Source organism: Dermacentor albipictus, chromosome 9, assembly GCF_038994185.2.
Source record: "Dermacentor albipictus isolate Rhodes 1998 colony chromosome 9, USDA_Dalb.pri_finalv2, whole genome shotgun sequence".
Lineage (NCBI taxonomy): Eukaryota > Metazoa > Arthropoda > Arachnida > Ixodida > Ixodidae > Dermacentor > Dermacentor albipictus.
Window position 1 is genome coordinate 52247313 of NC_091829.1, and position 27514 is coordinate 52274826.

Genomic DNA, 27514 nt, shown 5'->3' on the forward strand with positions numbered 1-27514 from the left:
CCTTCCGGGCCTTGGCGCTACATACATGCACCAGCGCTCTAGCAGCCTCCGTGTCACAGGCATTTGAGGCAGCGTCGGAGCCCTGAACGCGCACGAAGGGAAGGCGCCCTTCTTGAGAGGGCAACCCAAAAGCAGATATTTCATTGCGATAACAACAATTATGCGGACACTTTAGGCGTGTTCGTGACGCCGGCGCACGGCTTCCCGTGTCGTGCTGCCACGTGATCAGCGCATGCGCGGCCAGCATTTCGAAAATCGCGAGGTCTCCAGAGACACGAGAGACGTGTAGCGTGTTTATATTGTCACGTGGTAGTGACGGTGAAGAAAGAAGCAGTACGGTGGAATACAAAACTAGCTTTTATTGGGCGAACCTGTGCCCACAAAAGAGGCTACACTTATAGCACAACGAAAGCGGCGAACACAGTCGGCGATCGTCGAAAATCTGATCAGCGGGTCAAGCGCGTCGGCTTTTATAGAGCAGTCATCGAATGTTCCAGACTAATCGTTCGGACCCGCGTGCCTTTCACAAAGTTCTACACCATTCGCGTCAGGTGATGAAATCAGATAACATAACGTTCAGCGACAACAGACAGCAGATAGAAGCATCGATAACGTTCCAGAAACTTCGCATACATACAGGCGCGTCCCACGCTGTGCGATTACTTTTGTTAGGCTGCGAAACGTGGTTGCCCGATAAAGATAAGTATACGTGTCAATACCCCCCTCTTAAAAAGCATCGACCCGATGCTGCAAAGAAACGAAGGTAATAAACAAAAGCACGCGTAGCAAAGAAAAGAACAAAAATGGCGAAGTTTGTCAGCGTCCGTAAAAGGGTTTAAGGCGCACCACGTGGACCACTTCAGATCGTGCGCGGCGCCGCTGTGAATGCGAAATTCCGTCTGGCACGACCTCATAGTCCAGAGCGCCAATGCGTCGGATGACCTTGTAGGGTCCGAAATAGCGTCGGAGTAGTTTCTCACTGAGTCCTCGTCGGCGTATCGGGGTCCATACCCAAACACGGTCGCCGGGCTGGTACTCGACGAAGCGTCGTCGGAGGTTGTAGTATCGGCTGTCGGTCCTCTGTTGGTCCTTGATCCGCAGGCGGGCGAGCTGTCGGGCTTCTTCGGCGCGCTGGAGATAGCTAGCGACGTCAACATTCTCTTCGTCAATGACGTGGGGCAGCATGGCGTCGAGCGTCGTCGTCGGGTTCCTGCCGTAAACCAGCTTAAACGGCGTGATCTGTGTTGTTTCTTGCACCGCCGTGTTGTAAGCGAAGGTTACATACGGCAGGACCGCGTCCCATGTCTTGTGCTCAACGTCGACGTACATCGCTAGCATGTCGGCGAGGGTCTTATTCAGGCGTTCCGTGAGACCATTCGTTTGCGGATGGTATGCAGTTGTCCTCCTGTGGCTTGTCTGGCTATATTGCAGAATGGCTTGGGTGAGCTCTGCTGTAAAAGCCGTTCCTCTGTCGGTGATGAGGACTTTTGGGGCGCCATGTCGCAGCAGGATGTTCTCGACGAAAAATTTCGCCACCTCGGCTGCGCTGCCTTTCGGTAGAGCTTTTGTTTCAGCGAAGCGGGTGAGATAGTCCGTCGCCACGACGATCCACTTATTTCCGGATGTTGACGTCGGAAACGGCCCCAACAAATCCATCCCAATCTGCTCGAATGGTCGACGAGGAGGTTCGATCGGTTGTAGTAACCCTGCTGGCCTTGTCGGTGGTGTCTTGCGTCGTTGACAGTCTCGGCATGTCTTGACGTAACGGGCGACGTCGGCGGTCAGACGCGGCCAGTAATACCTTTCCTGTATTCTCGACAGCGTCCGGGAGAATCCGAGGTGCCCAGCAGTTGGATCGTCGTGTAAGGCGTGCAGTACTTCTGGACGCAGCGCCGACGGAACAACAAGAAGGTAGTTGGCGCGGACTGGTGAAAAGTTTTTCTTCACGAGTAGGTTGTTTTGAAGCGTGAACGAAGATAGTCCACGCTTAAATGCCCTAGGGACAACGTCGGTGTGCCCTTCCAAATACTCGACAAGGGCTTTTAGCTCCGGGTCCCCTCGTTGTTGATCAGCGAAATCTTGCACGCTTATTATTCCAAGGAAGGCGTCGTCATCCTCGTTATCTTGCGGCGGCGGGTCAATGGGGGCGCGTGATAGGCAATCGGCATCTGATTGTTTTCGTCCGGACTTGTATGTTACAGTAATGTCGTATTCTTGTAGTCTGAGGCTCCACCGTGCCAGCCGTCCTGAAGGGTCCTTTAAGTTAGCTAGCCAACACAACGCGTGATGGTCGCTGACCACTCTGAATGGCCTGCCATATAGGTAGGGGCGAAATTTCGCTGTAGCCCAAACGATGGCGAGGCATTCCTTTTCCGTTGTGGAATAATTGCCTTCCGCTTTTGACAACGACCGGCTAGCGTAAGCTATCACGTGTTCATGGCCACCTTTTCTCTGGACTAGGACGGCACCGAGGCCTAGGCTACTGGCGTCAGTGTGAATTTCGGTATCGGCGTGCTCGTCGAAGTGCGCAAGTACGGGCGGCGACTGCATGCGTCGTTTGAGTTCTTCAAATGCGTCGGCCTGCGGCGTTTCCCACTTGAACTCAATGCCACATTTAGTTAGCTGTGTCAGCGGCTCAGCGATGCGTGAAAAGTCCTTGACAAATCGCCTGTAGTAGGCACACATGCCAAGAAATCTACGCACTGCCTTCTTGTCGGTGGGCCGCGGGAACTTTGCGATGGCAGCTGTCTTCTGCGGGTCGGGGCGGACTCCAGACTTGCTGATGACGTGGCCTAGGAACAGAAGCTCATCGTAGGCGAAGCGGCACTTTTCTGGCTTCAGAGTGAGCCCTGATGACTTGATGGCCTCGAGTACTGTTGCAAGCCGCCTAAGGTGATCGTTGAAATTTTCGGCGAAGACAACGACGTCATCCAAGTAAACGAGACAGGTCTGCCACTTCAATCCTGCTAAAACCGTGTCCATCACGCGCTGGAACGTTGCAGGCGCCGAGCACAGTCCAAATGGCATAACCTTGAACTCGGAAAGGCCGTCTGGGGTGATGAAGGCGGTCTTTTCGCGATCTCTTTCGTCGACTTCTATTTGCCAATAGCCAGACTTGAGGTCCATTGACGAGAAGTATTTAGCGTTGCAGAGCCGATCCAATGCGTCGTCTATCCGTGGGAGGGGGTATACATCCTTCTTCGTGATCTTGTTCAGTCGACGATAATCGACACAGAAACGTAGGGTTCCGTCCTTTTTCTTTACCAGGACAACAGGGGATGCCCACGGGCTTTTCGACGGCTGGATGATGTCGTCGCGCAGCATTTCGTCGACTTGTTCTCTTATAGCTTCACGTTCCCGCGTCGAAACTCGGTAAGGGCTCTGGCGTAGTGGTCGAGCGCATTCTTCGGTTATTATGCGATGCTTTGCGACTGGTGTTTGTCGAATCCCCGATGACGTCGAAAAGCAGCCTTTGTATCGTCGAAGCAGACTTCTGAGCTGTTGCTGCTTAATCACGGGGAGACTTGGACTTATGTCGAAGTCTGGCTCGGGAACTACAGTCGTCGGGGTAGATGCGACAGAATCCGAGAGGACGAAGGCATCGCTGGTTTCCACAATTTCCTCGATGTATGCGATGGTCGTGCCCTTGTTGATGTGCTTGAACTCCTTGCTGAAGTTTGGCAGCAACACTTTCGTGTTTCCTCCGTGCAGTCGAGCGATCCCTCTTGCGACGCAAATTTCACGGTCGAGCAGAAGACGCTGGTCGCCTTCGATGACGCCTTCTACGTCAGCGGGTGTTTCGGTGCCGACCAAAATAACAATGCTGGAGTGAGGCGGGATGCTCACTTGATCTTCGAGCACACTCAAGGCATGGTGACTACGAGGGCTCTCCGGCGGTATCGCTTTATCTTCTGACAGCGTTATTGACTGTGACTTCAGGTCGATGATTGCGCCGTGTTGGTTCAGGAAGTCCATACCGAGAATGACGTCTCGTGAACACTGTTGGAGGATAACGAAAGTGGCAGGGTAAGTTCGGTCATGAATGGTTATTCTTGCCGTGCAGATTCCAGTCGGCGTGATGAGGTGTCCTCCTGCGGTGCGAATTTGAGGGCCTTCCCATGCAGTCTTAACCTTCTTCAACTGGGCGGCGATGTGTCCACTCATGACGGAGTAATCAGCCCCTGTGTCCACTAAGGCGGTAACCGCGTGTCCGTCGAGAAGCACGTCGAGGTCGGTGGTTCTTTGTCTGGCGTTGCAGTTGGGTCTTGGCGTCGGATCACGGCTGCGTCGCGTTAAACTGAAGCTTGAACGTCGCGTCGTCAAGTCGTCTTTGGTCGGTGTAGTCTTGGCTTCCTGACTTCGTCGGGACGGCGGCGTGTCGTCATTAGGTCGTCGAGATGGTTGCTTCGTCGTCTTCGTCGGCGGCGGAGGATCTTCGTCAGTTCGACGAACAGCAACCGCACCTCCATCGGTTGCTGCTTTTAGTTTTCCGGATATGGGCTGACGGACCGGCCGCGGGCTGGGCCAGTGTATGGTCGGCGCTGCGGCGACAGGTAGCGGCCTGGTGACGGCGAACGGGAAGCTCGTCGATGGCTCCACTGAGTGGCGGCGAGGTAGTCGGCGATATCGCGAGGTCGTTCGCCAATCTTTGGCCGCGGCGCGTTAACGGCGAAACCTCGCAGTCCCATCTCCCGGTATGGGCATCGGCGGTACACATGGCCGGCTTCCCCGCAGTGGTAGCAGAGCGGGCGGTGGTCAGGAGCGCGCCAAACGTCTGTCTTCCTCGGGTAGGTGCGCTGGCCGACGGGTGGTCGTGCTGGCGGCGGCGGCGGCGGCGGACGACGAAACTGCAGCGTGACAGGGCCCTGGCGCGGTCGCGGAGGGGGTCCTTGACGGCGTGCGACGGTGGCGTAGGTCATCGCTTGCGGCTCACGCTGCGGCGATTCAGGGGCTACTCCAAGTTGTTGGAGCTCCTCACGCACGGCGTCGGCAATCGAAGCCACTTGTGGCTGTGATGGTGGGAACAGCTTTTGTAGCTCCTCCCGCACGACCGCTCGGATAGTCTCGCGTAGGTCTTTGGTGGCCAGTGACTGAAGTCCGGTGTAGTTTGTAGCGTTGGTGCGGCGGTCGAACTGCCGGTTTCGCATCTCGAGTGTCTTCTCGATGCTAGTGGCCTCGCAAAGAAACTCGTCGACAGTCTTCGGTGGGTTTCGTACCATACCGGCGCAAAGTTCCTCCTTCACACCACGCATGAGTAGGCGAACTTTCTTTTCCTCGGCCATATCCGGGTCGGCGTGGCGGAACAGCCGGGTCATTTCTTCCGTAAAGATGGCAACGTTCTCGTTTGGTAGCTGCACTAGGGCGTCCAGCATAGCTTCGGCCCTCTCCTTGCGCACGACACTTGTAAAGGTGCGCAGGAAGCCGCTACGGAACAGGTCCCACGCAGTCAAGGTCGACTCCTTGTTCTCAAACCACGTTCTGGTGGTGTCTTCTCCGGCGAAGTAGACATGCCGCAGCTTGTCGTCGGAGTCCCAGTTGTTGAATGTCGCGATTCGCTCGTATGTCTCCAGCCAGGATTCCGGGTCTTCAGTCGCTGCTCCATGGAAGGTCGGTGGGTCCCGGGGTTGTTGTAGGATAACGGGGGACGCTGGGGCAGCCATTGAGGTTGTCTTGACCGCGATCTTCTTTGTCGCCTCAGGTAGAAGTCCGTGCTCTGGGGGCAGTCCTTGCAGTCTGCGGCTAGCACGCTGGTCTTGGGCGGTGTCGGTTGTGTCCGCGGGCTTCGGGCTTGGATCGCGGCTTTGCGGGGGCGTTCGGTACATGAACGCACTAGCACCTCCACCAGATGTCAAGTGGTAGTGACGGTGAAGAAAGAAGCAGTACGGTGGAATACAAAACTAGCTTTTATTGGGCGAACCTGTGCCCACAAAAGAGGCTACACTTATAGCACAACGAAAGCGGCGAACACAGTCGGCGATCGTCGAAAATCTGATCAGCGGGTCAAGCGCGTCGGCTTTTATAGAGCAGTCATCGAATGTTCCAGACTAATCGTTCGGACCCGCGTGCCTTCCACAAAGTTCTACACCATTCGCGTCAGGTGATGAAATCAGATAACATAACGTTCAGCGACAACAGACAGCAGATAGAAGCATCGATAACGTTCCAGAAACTTCGCATACATACAGGCGCGTCCCACGCTGTGCGATTACTTTTGTTAGGCTGCGAAACGTGGTTGCGCGATAAAGATAAGTATACGTGTCAATATGCAAAAACGACGAAGCTGGGGGACGCACACTGATGCTGCTCTCAACAGCGAAACCAGTTGAGCGTTCCACGTTTCGCTGTGCTATGCGCACAAACGCTATAGCGTATGACGCTATAGCGCTATAGCGTATGACGCTATAGCGCTATAGCGTATAGCGCTATAGCATATAGCGTATGACAGCAGTGCACAACAACACATCGTAGTGCATTCAGCGGACTCAGCGAAAGAGACAACAAACTACTTTTAAGACGGTTTTCCCTCAACTCATTTTTTGTACCATTGACTAACTGTAAACTTAGGCCAGAAGTGCAGAGGCTACAAATTTGAGAAGATGCTCAGGATATAGATTTTTTTTATGTGAAAAACGAGCACCGAAAACCGAATCTCTTATGTCGTACGATTCCAATGATAATATTTATGTCTATAACATGTAAAAAACGCATATATAATTTTTCACTGTAGAAGAAAATATAGAAAGCATTTCTGACGCTCCTATGTGATCGCCCGACTGAAAGAGCACAGGTATTTACATAGCTAGGACTCATTTTTGAGGAGCACCTGAACTACAAAGAAAAAGATACACAGCGCCTGTACAAAAAATTACATTTCGTTCATGTCTCCTTAAATAAAGCGATGTCTTACTTCCCTTGCAGTCTTCAAGGAACGTTATATCTTTCCATGTTCCGCAGCTACATTTCCTACTGCGCCGAGACGTGGAGTCTAACATTTACTTTCTATTTAGCACCACTACATCGGCTACAATCCCGAACACTAGGCATACTCACGTTTACACCAGTCACTCATCCAGTTGACGAAAATTTATCAGTATTTACGCATGCTTAGCCTTCACTATTCTGCGCAAATACAAGACATCGCTTCTAGCAGGTAGCATTACGCGTCACAGTAATCCACTTCCTTCTACAGCGTGTTCATGACCCCGCTTCGCAATAGGACACAATGATCAATGATAGCTACAATTTACCCATATGCCAAATGTACGCGGCGAGAGCCTTTTTGAATTTCAAGGTGCAAAGGTTTGGAATGAACTGCTATTTTTTTAATAAGAACTGCCGGAAACTACAAAGTAACATCTGAGCTGCTTAGAATAAATCATCAAAATATTGTCGAGGGACCAACCAGTTCGCTTACGTACAGTTTTATTTTTATCACTTCAACGTTCATGACTGATTACAATTATATATTGACTTATTCACTTTTTAAGTATCTTGATCACTGTCGCGTTTTCTTTTTCCTTTTCCTTCGTCTTCTTTTTTTTCTCTTTTTTAATTTCGTCCCTGTAACCTACCTGACATGGAATTTGCTTGGACCTGAAACTAGCCTTCTGGTTATTGGTTCAGTTATTATGTTCTAATTGTCTATTGTCAACCAATAGAGCTTATTGAATCGGCCATGAGGAAAAGCTAAGTGTCTAAGCTAACATCCCTTGAAGAGGTTGCAATGAAAAGTTTTCATAAGGAGTCAGTGCTTCACGATGTCCATTTGTAGTATTTGAAACACTAAACATAAACATACAATGATTCGGACAAGCACAGAGGACAATGGCTTGAAAATTCCACAAAATTAGTTTTGCCCCCGTATATGTACAAGCGGTTGAAAGGGTAAAAAAAAATGAAAAACGAGGATACAACTGGTATATTGGCCAGTACAGTGATGCGTTGTCTATACAAATGAAAGTACCCCGCTGACGAAGCAAATGCGCGGGAAGGGACGAAACAGCTCATTAGCGGGCTGGCGTGAATACTTCACAAGACAGACTGTGGAGTCGCTGACCGTTGCGTGGGTGGCAATATACTGCGAAAATTTTGGAAAAGCGGCTGCGTTATTACTAGAGTAAGCGACGCTAACGAAAGAAGTTGTTGGTGAAATTGATACAGGGAAAGAAATGGACGACTCAGGTTGTCTACTAGAACCTTTCTGAATGACAGCTTTCAGAGGAATTAATGATTGTATCATTTGTTGGCCTGTTTGCCGAGGGCTGTCATACGTACATTATCTATGATGTGCATCAGTACATCATGCATAGGTTCATCAGTTTGAGTGGAAGTTAGTATCTATTGTTCAGGTGGGAAAATATAAATGCTGACCATCTGTCGCATATCGGCTTACAACGGTCTTTCTTCAGAGTTATACTGTTTTAGTCCTATAGAAGTACAATTTTTTATTTATTTATAGCGCCTTGTGCCTGCAGCTTGGTACAGAACACGAAATTGGCATAATATGCAAACGAGCCCCAGCAAAGCTCCAAAGGTTTGAGCAAAGGCAAGCTAATTAATATTTAGAAAGACTGACCGCAACACTGACCTTTGGCCGGCGGCCAGTCATTAATGAACTCCTGGCGCCGCAGGCTTGGTGCGAAAGTGGCCCACTTTGGGAATCGATGAACTAGATCAGTCTGCCCGCATAACAATGGGCCTGAAGGAATACAAATGGGAAGCGGCGTCACAGATACAGCCAGGAGCCCCTTATCGAATATACGGAACACAGTAGTCTGTCGATAAAGCAGTAACGAGATGACCCGTCTGTCGTTAGGGAACACAATAGCACTGGACATCTTTTACACCTCCATTGCACTGGCCTTACACGAGGAAAACCACAGCAAAGCAACTTACAGGAAATTTCTTAAGCCAAGCCACCTGAAAGGCCCAAATCATATATCCAAAGCACACCAAACGACCGAAATGCTACGCAACTGCTAACCGACATCGGTCGTCGGCCTCGGGCAATTCGCGGCAGTGATTCATTACTGCGAACGCCGCGATGTGAAGTTACGACGTCTTCATTTTGGAGCGTGGCCCTCGAAATCATACGAAGCGAGCAGCTCAGAAACTACCGTGTTCTTTTATTATGAGTATCCGATGACTTCATTCTCTTTAGGAGATTGCCCTTCGAGGCCACGCATATCTTGTGGCATTTGCGCGCAGTAAATATTGACAGCTATGTACGTGATCTAAGTTTGAGTACGTATTGTGTGACATCGTTATTTTGTGACAATTTGGACCTTCACTGCTGCCTTATTCCTTTACCATTTAGCATGTACTCAGTTTATATGCGTAGCAGTAGCCAACGCCGCTTAAAAGTGCCAACATCTCGTAAGTACCATAGATTAGAAACACGTATTCATGGAAGCCAAGGCGGCGTTGTCTACTTCAAACGTTGCAAGCAAAGTGCATCGGGTGTGCTAGTTTCTATGATTCAATGTCTGCACGGCTAAATGCAAACTACATATAAACACTTTACAGTACTTTGCCCATAGGCTTCGCCACATTTGGTCACCTGACAGCGCCCGCCATTGAGTGCCTTTTGACCAGCGTGTGCTCGCTTGTTTAACTAAGGCCGTGCTGACTGCAGACACGGCTCAGACAGCCGTTGTATCGGCCCCTATGTTGCGCAATGAGTGGATCGATCACACAAGCCTTTGGCCGAAGATGCAGAAGGAGTCTAAGCGTGCGCTTCATTTATACGTTGTATCTGCGTTGCAGTCTTATCGAGCGCAAGCTTTCCGGCTGAAGGCAACGAATGTAGAAGTCTGAAGCTTGCTTTCACCTTCTATATCCAAATTTCTACACCGGAAGATTTGTAAGGCTGTTACGGCCGCACGCCTGTTGTGGTCGTTAGTTCCATATGAAACAAATTGATTTGTTGGCGTCCTTGGGCATATAGAAAATTTCTCTCTGTGACCTGCTGTGACAAGGGTGGTTGGTTCCAACCACGTCATTACCATTGCCAGCATTGATCGGATACATTGCAAATTACTTTTTGATTGCTCACAGCGCAGATTAAGATGTATTCGTGCGCGCGTGGACAGAAACGTTGCAAATGGCTGACTGATCGGTAACTTGCTCTTCGATTCCCGGCACAGAAAGAAAACTTGTGGGCATGTCCGCCTATTATTTTCACGTTTCACCATGCCGCTATGGGAAGTAGTCCGAGTACGCCAGTGGCGCTTGCGGTGGGTGGACCCAGTGTTGACTCGCAAAGTTATCGAAGTTCAACATTCCTCGATATTTCGCGGTATCAATGACGCTAACGCCGTGTTCTTGCCGCCGGCCGGTGTTAGCCTGGAAGTCACCGTCGGCTGTTGGCTGCCGGTCATTGCTGGCAGTTGGCTAGCCGGCGCTGTGGGTGGGGCTCGTGCCCGAAATAAATACGTAGATGACATAGTGTTTTTTTTTTGTTCTACTATAAATACGCGTTCAAAAGATTTTAACCTTTCGCCCCTATAGGATGCGGGCCATAACCACTGGGTTATTGTGTATATTCCCGTACTGGGAGAACCCAATTATCCGAGCAGGAACCAGGCTACAGGAAATAACACTGGTGTCTTCACTGTTGGAAAATGGTGCTGTCGCAGTAAATGAGTTGAGAGCTGAAGGACTGACTGAACCCTACTGTCTTTTTTCTGGCGAGCAGATGGATCAATTATTTTTTTCGGCTGGCCCTTTGGCTTCTTCTGTATTGGTTTATTAGAGCCGCGAGCAAGTGGTCTTCCTGGCACATTGCTTGCTCGAAGGTAACGTTACACTTCGTAGTGAAGTGCATCCAAGTAGGCGAGTAAAGAAAAAAGTGATAGACAGAAAGCGGTCCTCCTGCCAAGCCTGTTTATTGACTACTTAGCTTAACTCACCAATGAGTCAGTAAGCTACTTCGGCCAGTGTAGTCTCCCCAAGCCTGTATATTGACTACTGATTTTAACTCGGCAATCAGTCAGTTAGCCACATCAGCCGTTGTACGAGAAATATACGGAATAATTGAAATATGTGTAGTTGGCACAGACATGTTGTGTTTTGCTTTGCGCCGATGATTCCGCCGGTCGCTGTCCAACTTCAAGAGCTACGGGAGTTTTGCAACTATGATTTGACTGAATCCTTCACTTTTGTTGTTTGAAAGTGAGCGCATTCTGACAATAAGGCATTCCTAGGCACCTTTCGGCGTTCGTCGGAATACTTCCCTCACGATCATGAATACTTGCCTCGCTACCCTTTAACACACTAACCCTGTGCTTTTAGATGCTTTGTTACATTGGGGCTCTTAACTCACGGCCCTGTGACTCCTACATCCTTTTGCTGTGCACATTCTTACCACAACCCAGTGAAGCCACTTTTAAACTGGCCAAACTGCCTGTCCTTATTTTTTTTCTTCCGCGTCCTTATAGGTGTTCATCTTTGCTAACGCATGAATAATCAATGAACCAACAGCTGATGTACGTGCGGTGCCCAAACGCGAAGCTTTTGGAGGGCGCACCCATTTTCTTGAGCCCACAGTCAAAATACTCAAAAAGAGTAAACAACTACTGCAGCCATGAGGAAACGAAGTAATTACGAAGTGTCATTTTCTTTTGTTTACTGATCGTGCCCACGAAAGGCCGCGATCACGTTCATATTTCATGATAACCGATATACTAACGTTTTGGTGGCACGAAATCTAAGGGTCAAGGATACAGGAAGAGCACTGTGTTTAGAAAAAGGCTAAGCACGTTACACGCTAGCTTGCGTGTCCCTTTCTCACTCCAGAAAACTCGTTTTTGCAATAAGCGGCAACATCCCACGTGCCAAGTAACCATCCCACAAAAAATAAAGCTTCACCGATATTTCAGTGGATGCAAAAATGCTCTCAGGAGTTTCAGAGGGAATTAATTACCACTACTTTGACATGCATAAAGGTTTCGGTGATATTTAACATCGAGCGCACACTACGCTGTAAGATATTGCCTAAGGTGTAACCTGACCTGTCGAAACATATTTAGACACACACTTGGAATACGCAAGACTAATTTCTCAGCAGCCTCCAGTCACGCAATTAACTTCATGTTAATATGCAAGCTTCGGCTTCCAAGATATTGCCAGATATACATAACCTGGTAATTATTCAATTAGCAAAAGCATTCCTGTCAGGATAGCGAATCTGAAAGGGAACATTTCGAAAACATTGCGGAAATCTGATGCAAAGCGACACTGTGCGGCCAACCGCCGCTGTCCCGCTCACTAGGCCAAGACGATTACAACGAAGTCCCCAAATAAAACAACGGGCGAAGGAAGGCGGCGCGGGACAACCACTTAGGTTGTCCCGCCTATACGTGGTTGTCCCATGTAACCTTCCTTCGTCCGTTGTTTTTTTCTTTTTTTTTGGCGCCTTCGTTGTAATCGTGTACAACCAACTCGCCCACAAGCACGTGCTCAGCCGACAATACGGCCGAGGGAGCGCTTGGTCACAGTGATACTACCGGAGCTCGTGCTGTTTCCACTCTAGTTCTATAGGATATTTACTGCCCTACGTTGAAGGGGCCTTTGGACTGCAGTAGCTGCAGCAACAAATTGGCCCTGTAACTTTATTTCGCACTATACGCAGCTGGGGCTAGGCATGGCGTGGCCGCGCGACCCTTACCTTGAATACGGCAAATTCTGTGACACACCGCGCTGCCCGCAAGCTTTCCTGCGGGCCGCGCCCCCATTATGTCACAGAATTTACGGTACATAAGGTTGCTTTCTTCGATATAAAAGCAGCCTTGTAGGTGCGCGTGCCTTGGTCTTTCCTCTGTCCTCGACTTGTGCGCACAAAAAAAGGCTGCATTTAAAAGATAGTGCGCTGCACAATTTTTTTTTCTTGTTTTCTCTGGAAAGTAATCAGCGATTGCATAATGTACAAACAATGTTTGGCTTTTAGCACGTTTCATATAAAGCCTGTTAGCGCCACACTTCAGCTGCACTTTCGATATATTTACCGCGTATGTTCTCTTTTCAAGCGTTGTGCTTTGCCCTGCCTGAATAACCTGATGGTCGGCGCGATCAGCAACGATTCGCAAAAGGCTGGAACGTGCTTAACGTGTATATCTTGTTTTTTCAAAACAATGAAGAAATCCAAGGTTTGGCAACAACTTGTGAAATTTCGTGCGCCGGCAAAGAAAAGAAAGTGACGAAATCGCCTTTTAGAGCATGCGTCCGATTTTTCTCACGCTCTGTTAATTTCTTTTTCTAGCACGAAGAGCGTCGTCGCAAGGGATAATTTCTTATTACCGATAGATTCCAGTAAGTAGCAATCCATAGAAAAGTAATTAACTGCATCAAAACAAAGTAGCTGTCTATTCACCGCAGCGTGCAGCATACACTGGCCAGCTGCTGATTCCCTGTTCTAAAGAAGTTCGTGGCATAACTTAGGCAAATATTTGAACAGCTGCCACCTTGTTTCAGCACAGAGTAAGTGAGGAGTTTACCAGACGTTCGCGGTAATCTCTTGAGATAATTACATGTAAATTGGTGGCAGTTTCAAACTACCAGCCCGCACGCGCATTTCCGAGTGGTAAATTTATTTCTGAAGCTTTACGCAATGCACCGTACAGGAGCTCTTTCAAACTCTGCGCCTAGCACTCTGTGAATACGCCGGTGTAAACAATAATCAGCGATTAGCCAGATAATGGACTGCCTTTAATTACATGCTGTATCTCATTTCTTTAGATATTGATGCACTGCGAACTTTGCGCAGTGCTGAAACAAAAGGACACGAAGAAATATTCCGAATCTGCGACTACTCCAATAAATTAGATAACGTGTTCATGGAGAGCAACGTTCGCCGCCCCTGCAGCGTGTGTCATTTTATTTATTAGTTACGTGCATCGCCGCGTAGGGAATTACAGCAGGGAGGTTACAAACCTAACTACGTACACCAACAAATTATTTCGATTCGTAACGTTCTACTACTGATGACGTACCGTAGTGCCCATAAAAGTAACCATGACTTACTAAATTTGCTCCAAGCACTATACAAAGGAAAATTATGTGAATTAAACCTTCAGAGTATAGTTGCAGGAGGTGACTTGTGCTGTGTTTCGCGGAAAAGTTTGGTTCATTGGTTGCAGATATGTGGTGGGGCATTGTTGATTGATAAAATCTCGAAAGCTTTGTCGTATTACGCTACTCTGAGGAGACAAGGCGAGGTGTCCAGATATCATGTTTATTGTGGAATTAAAATGATTGTTAAACACTTGGCAGACTATAGGTTTCGGGGTGAGCTCATCAGCCCAACCCTACATGAACAAGTCCATGTAAGGCCGCTTGCTTCACCCTCATTGTCTGGTTTGAGGCCACAAAGGGCCATTTAAGCATTCACTTCTCTGTATTCTAAGATTGGCATAGAATAAGCACTTTTGAAAAGGAATAAAACGTTAAGAAAAACCACCTTCTAGAGCATAGTTACTGTGGCTGCTTACTGACTGAATTACGGAAGTAATTGGGCGCACGAGATAGATAGCAGGTCATACATTCACACTAAGGATCAGGCACAAAGAAAATGATTTTTCTTTTTAGTGCGAACAGGATATCTTTACTTCAAGCAGTGCAATACTTCTATGTCTGAACCATTTCCTTTTACTTCTGGATGTCTCAATTGAGGTGGCTTATATGCTTCTTTTCCACTTTACGGGGCTGCTATATGGTGACAGGCTGCATCGGCAAGGCGAAGCCTCATAATATATCGCACCTAAACAAAATACGCTAGCCTATTATGTGACCACAAGCAACACTACTGAAGCTATTCCCAGCGTCACAAAAACAACAGCCGCACCATTTACGCAGGGGAGCATGTAAACCAAGCCACGGCGATAATATAACAGCAGCATTCAGTTTAAGCAACCTTGGTATTAACCTTGGTATTACTTCGCGATGCTCGCCTCAAAAATTGAATACGAACTCACTCAGGAAACCACCCTTCACGTGGTGTAAGTTGGCTCAGTTAACTGAGCAGGTCAGTTTCAGCCTTAGAACTTTGTTTTCGCAAAACTTGCCTGATTGGATTCCATAGCAGGCATAATGCGTTTTCTGAACGCTCATGATTAATGGTAGCACTCATGAAAAAAAGCCCAGACGGCTTTTGTTTTTATCGGTGCCTATTTCTTTCTAGGCACTGGCTGGGCATATACGGTGGCTTACTGAAGCAGCTAGAACTCGGTTCATTAAACACGGATTGCTTGCTGGGTAAACGCTTAAACTATTCGTCATTTTACGCTCAACGCAACTCTTCACTGAACAGAGTGCCAACATTGGCGCAATAAAGAATATTCCATTCGAAAGGCCCGCAGATGAATAATTATACAGCGGCATTTATCTTCTGTCCGATACGTTTCTTAGAACTAAATTGCTTTCACACTTTTCTGCCATGTGTAGTGCACTACTATTCTACTAGTCTTATGAAGTGCGTAACACTCGTTAATTACGAGCTGTCTCCAACTAAGAAGCACGCCGGCGGCCACCATTACAGCACGTACTTTTGCCGATGTCCCGGAGTTCTTGTCGAGTATGTAAATTCGTATTTGCATCAGTATGTATGTGTGTTCTCTTGACTTTAATCCTAGAGGCTTCTCGCATTTTGTTCATGAAAATAATGTATTCAAATGTACGCGCGCTTTCTCCCATCCTGATAAAGCAGCTGGGAAAAGCTTGAGTTCTAAGCAACAATAGGCTAATGTAGGTAGTATCAAGAACTTTTGAGACTGGCTCTCTTTTGCAGAAAGTTGCTTATTTATGTGCATTCAAACACTGTCACCTTGGAGATGGTTCCCTTGCGTAGCAATGCAGGACTTGCGCTGTTCCTGCCGCATTGAAGACTGCTTTCCCCCTAAGTCTGCTTTCCCGTGCTGGCAGGGTACCTTCTGCGATTCGCGCTTTGTTTCAGCATTCGCATCAAAACAACGACCTTCGGGCCGGTTTTTAATTTTGGAAGAGAACGATCTAAGCGGAACCAGTGAGCTGACGTTTTATAGCAAATCATACTTTGCCTCTTCCCGGAGGTTTGCCGTTAGTCATCGTTTCCTTATCGGATTTATCTTAAGGTATATTTACACTAGATGGGTCCCCGAGCATGTGCTGAAATTGACAACTTTATGATGAGTGCAGTTTGACCTAGCAGGCAACTTGGGTCACTTGAAATGTGCCACTTTGTATGTGCTCCACCAGACTATTTCGGCACTGTGGTTGCGCAACTGTGTATGGGCCACTGGGTATATAAAACTTTGCTTGAGGGCACAAGTTCCATGCAATGAATATAAACATAATTGTACGCATTATCACTAGCTTGCATAGCAGACCTATTCAATAACGCTTTGCTTGGCATACATTCTAACAAGTGCGCTGGATATAGACATTTTGTGTTTTTCTATGCTTATCTGCCCTGTTCAAGAACTGAGTACAGGACCTTGTGCTCTGAATCAGAACATCATGAGCACTGAGCCACCTTTTCCAGTGAGTGAAGCTCTTCTAAACCATGTGTGTGTTCTTTCTTAATTCAGGTTAATTTGGTTTATTTACACAGTGGCCCCACAGGAACATCCTGTCTTGCCGGGCTGATATGAAAGGTGCCAATGCATCAGCGCACACTAGAGGGTTCTTAGTAATTTCACATCTCGGTTCAGGCGTGGGTAGCGGGAAAGGCGCATTAACAATAATGAAAGTCATTCAGTGAACAAGTGAAATATAACCAGCCAGTTCAAACAGGACCACAAGAAAATTAAAATTTGTTCGAACGATCTTCAGATATCGGCAGAATATTTTTCCCCACGAATACAGCAGTGAGTCGCATAACGAAGTTCAATAATGAATCGGGTTGTAATATCCCCTTATTACACCAATCTTCAACTTTTGCCGTGCTATTTCTATATTTTTTGTGTTCATGCTTATTTTCTCTGCAGAAATAAATGGAGGCAAATGACTGCGGCAAACAATAATAAATCAGACAGAAAGCGGCATCCAATATGACGATTTCCCACCACGTCCATCCATAAGAAGCAAAACATTGTGCTGCGCGTTAATCGCATTGGCCCGCATCGCACTGAGCTTCCGATGTGCGGAAGCTCAGCATCGAAGCTTCCGGATCGCGTTCAGGTTCACAGCTAATCCTTATCGATCGGCGCGAGGGAAGCCGTTTCCGGACCAGTAGTGACACCATGATGCTCTCCGAGGTGCGTCTTGTATAAATACACCTCTGGTAATTGCTTTACTTTTATCTATTCTTGCGCTGTGAAAACGTTTTACTATGAATTCACGCTCGCGTGAACATCAATACATCATAGCTGTTCCGCTTCCTGGACGCGTCTCCTTGGAAACTGGTAGCCTGAGATACCTCATACGATACATTGCGACTACCGTAAATACATGGCCCACTACTAGGTTTCTCATCTCGTTAGATTTCCATACACACCTTTCCCCAATTCGAGATCCTTGGTTTTATCATAAAGTACTAAGACTTCGCATGGGCTTAGGAGGCTTTGTGAACAGCTTTAGCTTCGATTTTTGGCTGAAGACAAAAGCCTTGGCATTTGCCGGCCAACTCGAGAAACTCGTATGTGAAGAATAGCGAGACGTTAAAAGGGATTTCTCATACCCCTACGAAGTCCTTAGGGTCTGTTATGACGTTGTCTGAAATCTACCCAAGTCTTTGCAAACGCTTTAGCACATTTGGTGCAGTTCATTCAACAAGTCTCCTTGTCAGTGTGTTGGTTCGGGCTTCAGGCATTCTTTATTTGACCAATTTTGACTTCTTGAGGGGCTCAATTTGCTGTGAGCGCCTCTCTTGTTTAGCAGTATTGTGGAGACAACGATGTTACCTCTCTTCTTTTCTCCGTAATAGCAGTCATAAGTGAACCTTGCCCGTATTACATGCAAATCACAATAGGAAGAACCCTCGGTGAAACTGCGTATTAGTTCTGGTATGACCCTACGGGTGAATAGGTCATATAGTCATTGTTGTGATCAAATATATCATATGTATTTGGCACGAATGATCCAGGACTGAATGGGTAGCTTCCGTGGTGAACCGGTGAAACATGATACCTGAGTATATCTTCCAATACATTTTGCCTGCCATGTAGACTACGCAAGCGAAAAAAACAGCAGTTGCGAGGAAGAAATTTACTCGCTTGGTTTCCTTCAGCTTACATTGCTGCGGCTACTAGTATGGTGAATGAGAAGAATCCATATAGAGAAAAGACCAGTGTATGAAGAAGAGAGAGCGATATGAGAAACTTTAAAGGTGCCGTCCTCCCACAGCAGCCATATGCCAAACGCCTTAGGTAAACAGCAGCAGGGTTTTAGAACAAAGTATGGTCTGAATGAGCGAGAAGCAGTTGTAGCATGCAACTGAGTTTCCTCCTTGAACAGAATGCTTAAAAAACTAGCAGAAAACATATAGCATATTTAGTTATCACGCTACCAGCAGTCCCCACCTCCCCTTCTGCCCCTCCTCCCCTCATATTTGTGTTAACATTTATGAGAAACCAAGACGTGATAGGATCACAGGACAACAGCAAGAACAATAAAAACGTCTTGGAGGATACTTTACACTGTGTTCGTGTTTTTTGTTTCCTATAACACATGTTCTTTCTTTACTACATCTTCAATGAAGCCTTTCTTTAATAAAGCCACGCTAAAAATGTTCACTAAATTTCGCAGAAATGTGCTCAACTTCATTTACAGCTCCGGTTGGGCTAATTTGTCCAAGTTAGTTGAAGCAAAATAAAAAAAATAGTCAATTTTTTACCTCGTAAACGCGTGGCTGGTTAGCCAAAACCTTCAATTATTATCCTTTTCACCATAGCGATTGTCCTAATTTGGACGACTGTTCAATGAAAACCGAGTCTAAGCTAAAATCTTAAACGACAGGTATGATCCACTGGTTCGCCTCAAGGTTATTATGCATACATGTAGATAGGGAGCAATTGCGAAACGTTAAAGAAAGTGACTGAGCTAGATTGTGTTCAATGCGGCATTACTGTTTACGGCTACAGAGTTTGCTTCATACCTTCCCACGCCCAACAATGGCCGCCACTCTCCCACAATATAAGGTATTCGATAATGCGTCGCTCCATGTTTTCATTAGGCGAAATTAATTCCTTACACTGCCAAAATCAAAAAGGCAACCACAACTATCTGCGTTAACTTTGGAGGTCTATGTTGCCCATTTCAGTGCGGTGGCATGAACGTCGCCTTGTTTTTAGACTTAAGGGCTACTCTACGTAATTAACCCAGTAACGATAAAGCACGGTTGCACAAAGAAACATTAGAACGAGAGGGTCGCCTTCATTTCTTGCCATCGAGAGTACCATTGCAATCAATCGCAAGAGATGCGGAAGTGTAGTTGTAACATAATTGCTATCGAAATTACTTGATCGAAATTTGTTGGATAAGCTGTCCGTAACAGAAAATAAGTTCGAGTGTGTAAAAAAGCTATTATGGTCAATGTCCCAGCATTCCTTTCTGTGTTTAAATAGGAATTATGCAGTATCAGAACTGAAAACCATAATATATGGCGCTGAACAGTACAGAGTTAAACATGCTTCCCCGACTAGCTTCGCCGACCGTTTTCAGGGACCAATTATGTGTGTATGCGCGTTGTTGCTGTTATAATTAAACAAAAGATGACTGTGCTGCCGTCAGGAAATTTAGGCTTTTTATGTTGATACAATGAAATATAAATGTTTTCATATTCGAGGAACTAAGGATTTGGGTCCTAAAATAAAGAAAACCCTAACATAAGTAAAACCCCAAGCATTCAAATGACTGGAGAAACGTGAAGAATGCCAAACTTGGTCAGGACATAAAAAACGAAGCAACCTGAGGGCGTCAGTCGACACTTTTTCTCGTGGCCTAAGCTCAAGATGAGAACAGAGTCAGCAAGCAGCGCTGGTAAGAGCCACGCTTTGGTCTCTAACACGTGACGTCTGAGACCCTCTATTGCAGAACGTGACAAGAATGCGCGGTGCAGAATCTCATATCAAGCCACATTGGGCAACAAGTGGCACATCCAGGAGACGTGGAACCACTAGCGAAGAGAAGACATAGTAGGGTCCTCTAATCGAAAAAAAAAACGAATGCCTTAGGCTCTCTTTCATAGCTCTCGAAGGCAACACTTTCTCGGTCGCAAAGGTTCCGCGGTCTCTATATACACACGATGTGACATGAACTGAACAGCGTCTCATTATAGCAACTTTTCGAGATCAAGAATTTAATAGGAGCACGTGCATGTTGCGTTCTTAACAATATTTTAGGCTTACCTAATATTTTACCATCGTCACCATTGCTATATATGTCATCGTCCGCTTAACTTCCTCGAAAAAGGCGGCCTTTCCCAGTGACACGAAATTACCACTACTGATTGTGGGTTGTCCAAATTGTCCAAACCCATTATGCTTGGCGATATTTTACTCCTATTACTTCGTGCAATCATTCCTAGCTTCGGAATCACATGACTTGTTCAACTTCGTTTCTATAACATTTTTCTTTGTTTCTATTTATTTCTACTATAACATCAAGTGGCCTTTTTTCTCAAATTTAAAGCAACACCTTTCATTGCAAAATTTCTGGGCTCGCAGTTTGCCACTTTCTCATAAAGGTTCGGTTTCCATAGTTCTACGTCTAATTTTTACGTTACCTTGCCCGTTACAGCGCGATAGATTACAAACATTAGCATATGCTTTATGTACTATTTCATTATTATTTCAAATGCGCTCTAATTCTCTGCCTAGAAGCGAACATTACGAGAATTTCGGAAGGGCGTTTATACAATATAGCTGTGAGCTCGTAGAAACAATCAGCTGAGTACTGCTACTGAGTGAGATTTTGCTGTTTTTGTTTATATTTAGTGATTTAATACATGTTAGAATGAGTTATACAAAACAAGCCTCGGTATTTTCAGAATATATAAAAGGATACAAATTTCAACATACGTGAGCAACGCAGATAAATACAACACTGGAGACAAGTTATGGTAACCAGCACACACAAAACCAAGTACTTGGTTTGCTAAATCGCTTACATGGTCTCAAAAATTCTGATCATATAACATCATCAAATGAAATGCATCATCATGAATCATCATCAGATGCGTCGTGACATGTGATAGCATTGATTTTCCTTAAAGATTTAAGTGCTTTGCGTTTGTCTTCCCTCAAGTTTTTTTCCTTTCACATTATGTAATGTAATTGTTTCGCTTATTTTGGCGTTATGTTAGCTGGCTTGCGTGAATGTTAACGTACTACGCCTTATGGCACAGTTCTTGCTTTCATTCTTTTCTACTATGCAAGAAAACATTTATTTTAATATTTCGGAATGAGTAGAGGTATTTTGCACGATGTCATTATGTTCATTGGCCTGCGTGCCGAACTGTAACGGCAGCAGAGGCCTTTTTCAGTATCCGCAGCTTTCGGCTTCCGTTCCTGTTCCTAGACGCAGGTAGGACAAATGCACTTCAATTCTGCAATTCAGGTCATGTTTGTATCGAAAAATAAAACGGCGAGAAGAGATGTATGTAGAGACATTACATTTGCCGCTTCTATTACCATTACGTTAAAGTAGGACAAATAACTCCAGTGATTTGGCTAACAAAGAGGTATGCAAAATATAGGTAAAACGTGTACTAAAACAAAAAAGCATTCAACATTAGGCGATATTTCATAAAAAGATGCGCGGGCTCAAAATACCTACGAACTGACGTTGTGTGCGTCGATTTCATTTGTTACTTTTTGGTTGATTACATAGAATAAAAGTGCACTGATGGTCACTGCTGCGTCAATTAAAAGTTCATGCTACACAGCCAGGAGCATTAGGTGGCACGTAGGCAGCTTCCCAAGTATGGCGAAGCCTAAACTAAAATGATTAAGGAAGTCATTCAATATCATGTGCTTTTTAATAAGCTAATAGGCATACTGTCTACTGCATATCTGGAGCTTGTATCCCATGTGTATGTCATTGATATACATGAAACAATCGCGCAACTTCTTTGTCAGTTCCCTAGTTTCAAACCGCAAAGAGCAACCCTCTGAGCCACCGTAGACCAACAGAACAAGCGCCCTATAACGGAAAACAGCATTCTTGGAAACTGGCCTATGCGATCAGCGCGATCTGCTATGAAGGCGCTGCTGCGTTGCTTAAAACACGCGGGACATTCTGACAAATTGTGACTGTGCACGGTGTGACGTCGGATTGTACGGATTGTGACGTAGGAACGCCTTCGCAAACTGCGTGACAGTGCCCCCAGAAACAGGTCCTGTGTATCGTGCGTAGGTGTGTATGTTCATGTGTGTTTTTCCTTTTTTATACTTTTTCTTTCTCTCACCTATCTCATCCCGTTGGCCCTTCCCCGGTACAGGTAACCAACCGGAGAAAATCTCTGGTTAACCTCCCTGTCTTTCCTTTCACTTTCTCTCTCTCTCTCTTTGATATACGCCTAACAATATCCGGCAATCGGCCGAGACACTGACTGACAGACTGACCAGCCGACCCATTGACGTACAGATGGGCGTGGCCCCGTGGTTGGCTACGAAAGGAAGCTCCCTCTAAAGCAACCAGTAATTGCAAAAGACGATTTAAAACAAAAACTTATTCTATTCTACACTACATCACGCCGAAGAATCGCACTTAGTTGAATTACGTAGCGACGACGAGATAAGCTTGTTTGTGTGTAACTACGGGAGTTGAAGAAAGTTTGCCGTGAGGAAGTCACGGCGGAACTTTCCTTCCCGGAAAACGCTCGGCGATGCACTTGTTTTCTATCAGTGCTGCAGGGGTTGCGCTATAGTAAAGAAGCTTAACGTCCGTAAGGCTCTAAGGCGGTTGCTTAAAATTAGACCATGCACAGGGAGAATGTGGGCGTCGCCTTGCTCCAGAATAGCGCAAGAACGTAATTCCATGGTGCGCAACGTAGGCGTCACGCTTCTCATTTCCGTTGGACGGTGCGGTGCCATTTCCGATCCACGAGGAAAGTGGCTGGCGCCGTTTCCGCACAGTGCTATGGCATGCAGCGGCAGCTTTTCTGCAACTTCCTTTTGAGACAGCTTTCCCTGAACGTTGTAAATATTTGCGGGAATTTCGACTCTGACGGTTGCTCTGTACGCGTACTTCACGGCAGCGCCTAGGCTGCTAGTGTGATTTTGAGTTTCTTTCCATGTGAAAGGAGCTTAGCTTCACGACCCATTCATTTTAAATTGACCGTTGTTGTTTTGCGTCAATCTCGGAAGACAAAGTACGTGTCCTTGAATTCGGCGTTCAGAAAGCGCAAGATGTTTCTATGAATGCCGCTGCAGACTTTTCTAAAAAAAATTATTTGCTAAACAATATACTTTGAGGAGCGAGTGCTTGAGATGACTACGCATTTGGGCTGGTTGGTTCACGATTACGAGCGGAAAACAGCGCTAAACGACAGGACAAAGAGATTGACACAGATCACAGAGCTGACTAGCAGTTAAGTTATTCGGTCAGTCCATATATATATATATATATATATATATATATATATATCCTTTACCACTGTCTCTAAGCACAAATAGCGCGAAAGATGCACCATGCTCAAGGGCAATACATTGAAATCAATGAGATAGGAAGGCTGTCCCCTTCGGAAAGAGAGAAATGGAGAAGAGGCCTACACATGTTTCGGTACTCTTATGAATTTGAAAGGCTTCAGAAATCAGACGTGCGCGGCCATAGTGGTATTTGGCAAGGAGGTGACACCTTTAACAGAAGGCTTGCAGCCGCATTCATTGCAATGCAGTGAGAAATGACTATCTCTGGCTGGTTTTTTAACCTCGTTTGTGAGTTCGCGCATGCGGTCATTGATGCACCACCCCATGTGACCGATATAGAAACGCTTGCGTTAAAGATGAATCTAATAAAGCCCACAACCACAACAGTCAACAACAGACCTCCACCTGTGCTGCTTTTTACAACTTTCTTTTTGTCCTCGGCCACCCGATTGACTTGTTGACACAGGCTACAGAACTTATTTCGGGCAGTGAACAACAACCTAATGCCTGCTCTGCTGACAACCTTCTTGAGCTTATGCGCAACTTGGTGTACATATGGGACAACCGAAACGATTTGCCGTGAGTGAATATCAGATTGAGCGGCTGCCGGTTGCTTTCTGTTAAGGCCTGTTGAGAGGCATTCAGCGATGCTAGTTAAACACGTTAACGGGATACCTGCGAGCTTGAGCCTGGCTACTTGCGCTTCGAAGCTTGCTTCTACTGGATCACGAAAACTGATAAGGGCCGCCTTCACGCAAGATCTTGCAATACCGCGATTATTATCATTGAGTACGCGGAGGAAAGGGGGAGAAGGCCCTTATGAGACCAAGGAACATAACTTCAATATGCATGGTTGTTTAAGAACGAGAACGAGAAGTGGGTCCCTGACTTTTCCCCGTCTCCCTTTTAATCAAGTGGCTTACTTGTTCCACACTTTTGTGAATTTTTCCCAACTCTGCCCCTGCGGCCTCGCCCTTTTGAATAAGGAGTCCGAGGATGCGAAGCGTCGTAACCTGCGGAATCATGATGCCTCCTACATTTACTTCTGTGTCTGGTGTATGCTGCGGTTGTCGGCCTCCTGTGCGCTTTCTTAGTACAAAGAGCTCTGACTTTTCTGGTACACACTGCAGTCCACATATTTCCAAGTACTTTTCCGTTTTGTCAAGGGTTTCTTGCAGAGCGTCTTGCTGTTTGCCTGTCGACCCTTCCGTAGTGCAGATGGTGAGGTCGTAAGCATATAAAGCGCGATCAATGCCTTCGATTCTTTCAGTTTAAGTAGTGAGCTCATCACCCGATTGAATAGCATCGGCGAAGCGACGGATACCTGTAGCGTTCCCTTTCGCGGTATTTCGAATTTCTCGGAGTGTAACATGTCTATTCCCACTGTGGCTGTCCTTTCTTTCGGGAAAGCTTTGATGTAATTATACATCTTTTCTCCGCAGTTATAATTGTTGAGGTGTTGCACTATGGCTTCATGTGACACGTTCTCGAAAGCTCCTTCCACGTTTAGTGCGAGGATGGCTTTCTTGCTGTGCGTGTCCAGTTTCTCTAGTGCTTTTTCTTTGATCTCGTATAACACGACTTGCGTGAACATGTGAGCGCTAAATCTGAACATGGTGCTTGGGACATGTTTGTTGTCTTCGAGATGTTCGATCAAGCAGTTGTGCACCATGTGTCCGTAGTGTTTTCCACCACACGCGACGAGGGATATAGGACGCAGGTTCTGAACTCTGATGGGTTTGTTTCGTATAGGGATCATGGTTACCTCGGCATGTTTCCACTCTGGTGGAAACACTCCTAGCACTCGTTGATATACCTTCAGAGGGCGTCTACAGAGGGTCCGTCTAGGTTCCGGAGTGTCTTGTTTATTTCATCGTAGCCCGGCACTGTGTTGTGGCTGAGCTAGCTCAGAGCCCTCTCGATCTCTGCTGCCGTAGAAGGTCGATCCAGTTCTAGGTTTGCTTTGCCTCGATACTCGTCAAAGTGCGAATACGCAGTTATATTCCGCTCCCTACCAAGGAAGTTCTCCTTCACTTCTTTGATAATGTCTTCCTATTTACCCGGGTGGTTGTGTATGAGTCTCTGCACTTTCTGTTTTGCAGCGCTCTTGTTCTTCTTGGCTAAGAGAGTATTCAGTACCGTCCTGGTGCGCTTGCTGCTAAGAGTCCCTAAACCTTGTTGCATGTTTCCTACCAATTCTTTTTTTTCATGTTGTTTAGAGTACTCTTGCGCCTCCTTGATAGGCTCGGAAACTCAAATATTTAGTTTGCGATTGCACTTGTTGTGTTACCAGCGTTTCGCGAGTCCCCTCTGCACCTCCCACAGGCGGAGTAAGTGGGGGTCGACCGCGGGGGTGTCTTGCGACAGCTGGATTATCCTCGTGTGCTTCTCCGATCTTTCCATGGCTCCTCTGATTCACATTTCTGAGTCTTCTATCGTCGCATGAAATGCGCTCTCGCCTTTGTGAAAGGCTTGCCAGTCCATGACTTTGGCTTTTTCTTTCTCCATCGCGGCTTTGTGGTGCGGTATGATCGTTTGCACTAAATAACGGTCGCTGCTCAGATTTTCATCTGTGCAGCTCCGGTCTTATTGTTTGTGTCCTTGTACGAACGTGAGGTCTAAGAAAAGCAAGATTTTAGGTGCGTGGGGCAATGTTCACCATACCCAACGCTGCATAAAATCACTCTTGATGTTTCAATGTGAGACTGGCGTAGACAGTTGTCTCTCGGGCCTGTGAGGCGTGAAGACAGCGCGAAATGTGTTTGCGCGATAATGTTTTGTGCGAACAAGATTACGCCTGCGTTTATAGTCTGTATAAAGCACGCAGACGGGTATTAGACACCATGTATATAGCAGCAGCTCACTGTGCCAAATCACAATCACCTGCCACCTACATTACCCCTGTACTCCCACTTCCCCTTACCCAAGTGAGGAGTAGCAGGCTCGAGACACTTTCCAGGCTGACTTCCTCTCCTTCCTCTTGATTAAAATCTCCTCCTCCTCCTCCTCCTTGCCCTAATGCGTTAATACAAGCAATGGATCGCACTAAAAATAAGCGCCGCTTCTCAGTTTGCGAATTCGGGTAATATACGGACTGTTTGAGCACATCCGTTTTCGATTAGGTCACAAAAGATGCTCAGCGAAATTCTCCTAGAGTAGTTTTATGCCAGTTTCGGATCTCGAGAATTCGCGACATTGACAACGCCCGGAGAGGTAAAAAGTAGTATAGTGCTTTGCGCGTGACTAAATCCACCGACGCAGTCACTGGCGCTAGATACCTCTGCAGTTTCGTAAGCTAATTCACGTCACTAAGTTGCTACGGTACAAATGTGGCACTAGTTAGGCATTCGCAAGCCCCATCACTAGATCCGCATTGCTCCAGCTCCTGTGCGCCACTGTGCGAAGAGATAATCCACCAATCCCTATCACAGCTTTACTATTATCCCAGCACTAACAGCAAGTGCCTTCTCCCTGTCCACTGTGCATAAAAGAACACACGCGAAGTGCCCATGGTGCTTCCCCTGAAACTACCGGTGCGATGCTGCTGGCAATCGGAGCTGCCTAACCACTGGCTCCCATGCCTGTGCTGCAACTGGTTACGTTGATTTCATTGACTATAACTTGCACGCGAGGGTGTTTATCGGTGCTATTTGTGGTGTGAGAATGCAGCGAATAGCACCGTTCTTGTAATAGAGTACAATGTAAGCTGCACATCATGGCATACACACTTAGGAGACTTAATTGCTGGGTGTGGAAAGTGAACAATTGCTGTTATATTATTTTATAAATAGCCTTCTGTGGGAAATAGAGATGCCTTGTTTTAAATTCCTAAGATATGCAGATGTAATTTACTAATGTTATTACAAGTTCAATAATCCAGACAGGAATGCTAGAACCGAGAGTTCAATCGACACCTAGCTGCTTTTCGTCGCGCTAAATAACTTCCGGGTACA

General features: G+C 46.5%; 1 long non-coding RNA gene across 1 annotated transcript in view; it reads right to left on the reverse strand.

The window, feature by feature from the left end:
- LOC135911910 (uncharacterized) overlaps positions 1–27514 on the reverse strand; it is a 65154-nt gene that overhangs the window by 16212 nt on the left and 21428 nt on the right. The window contains exon 2 of the long non-coding RNA XR_010567493.2: positions 8588–8698. This is a non-coding gene — a long non-coding RNA (uncharacterized lncRNA). The remainder of the gene's footprint in view (positions 1–8587; positions 8699–27514) is intronic.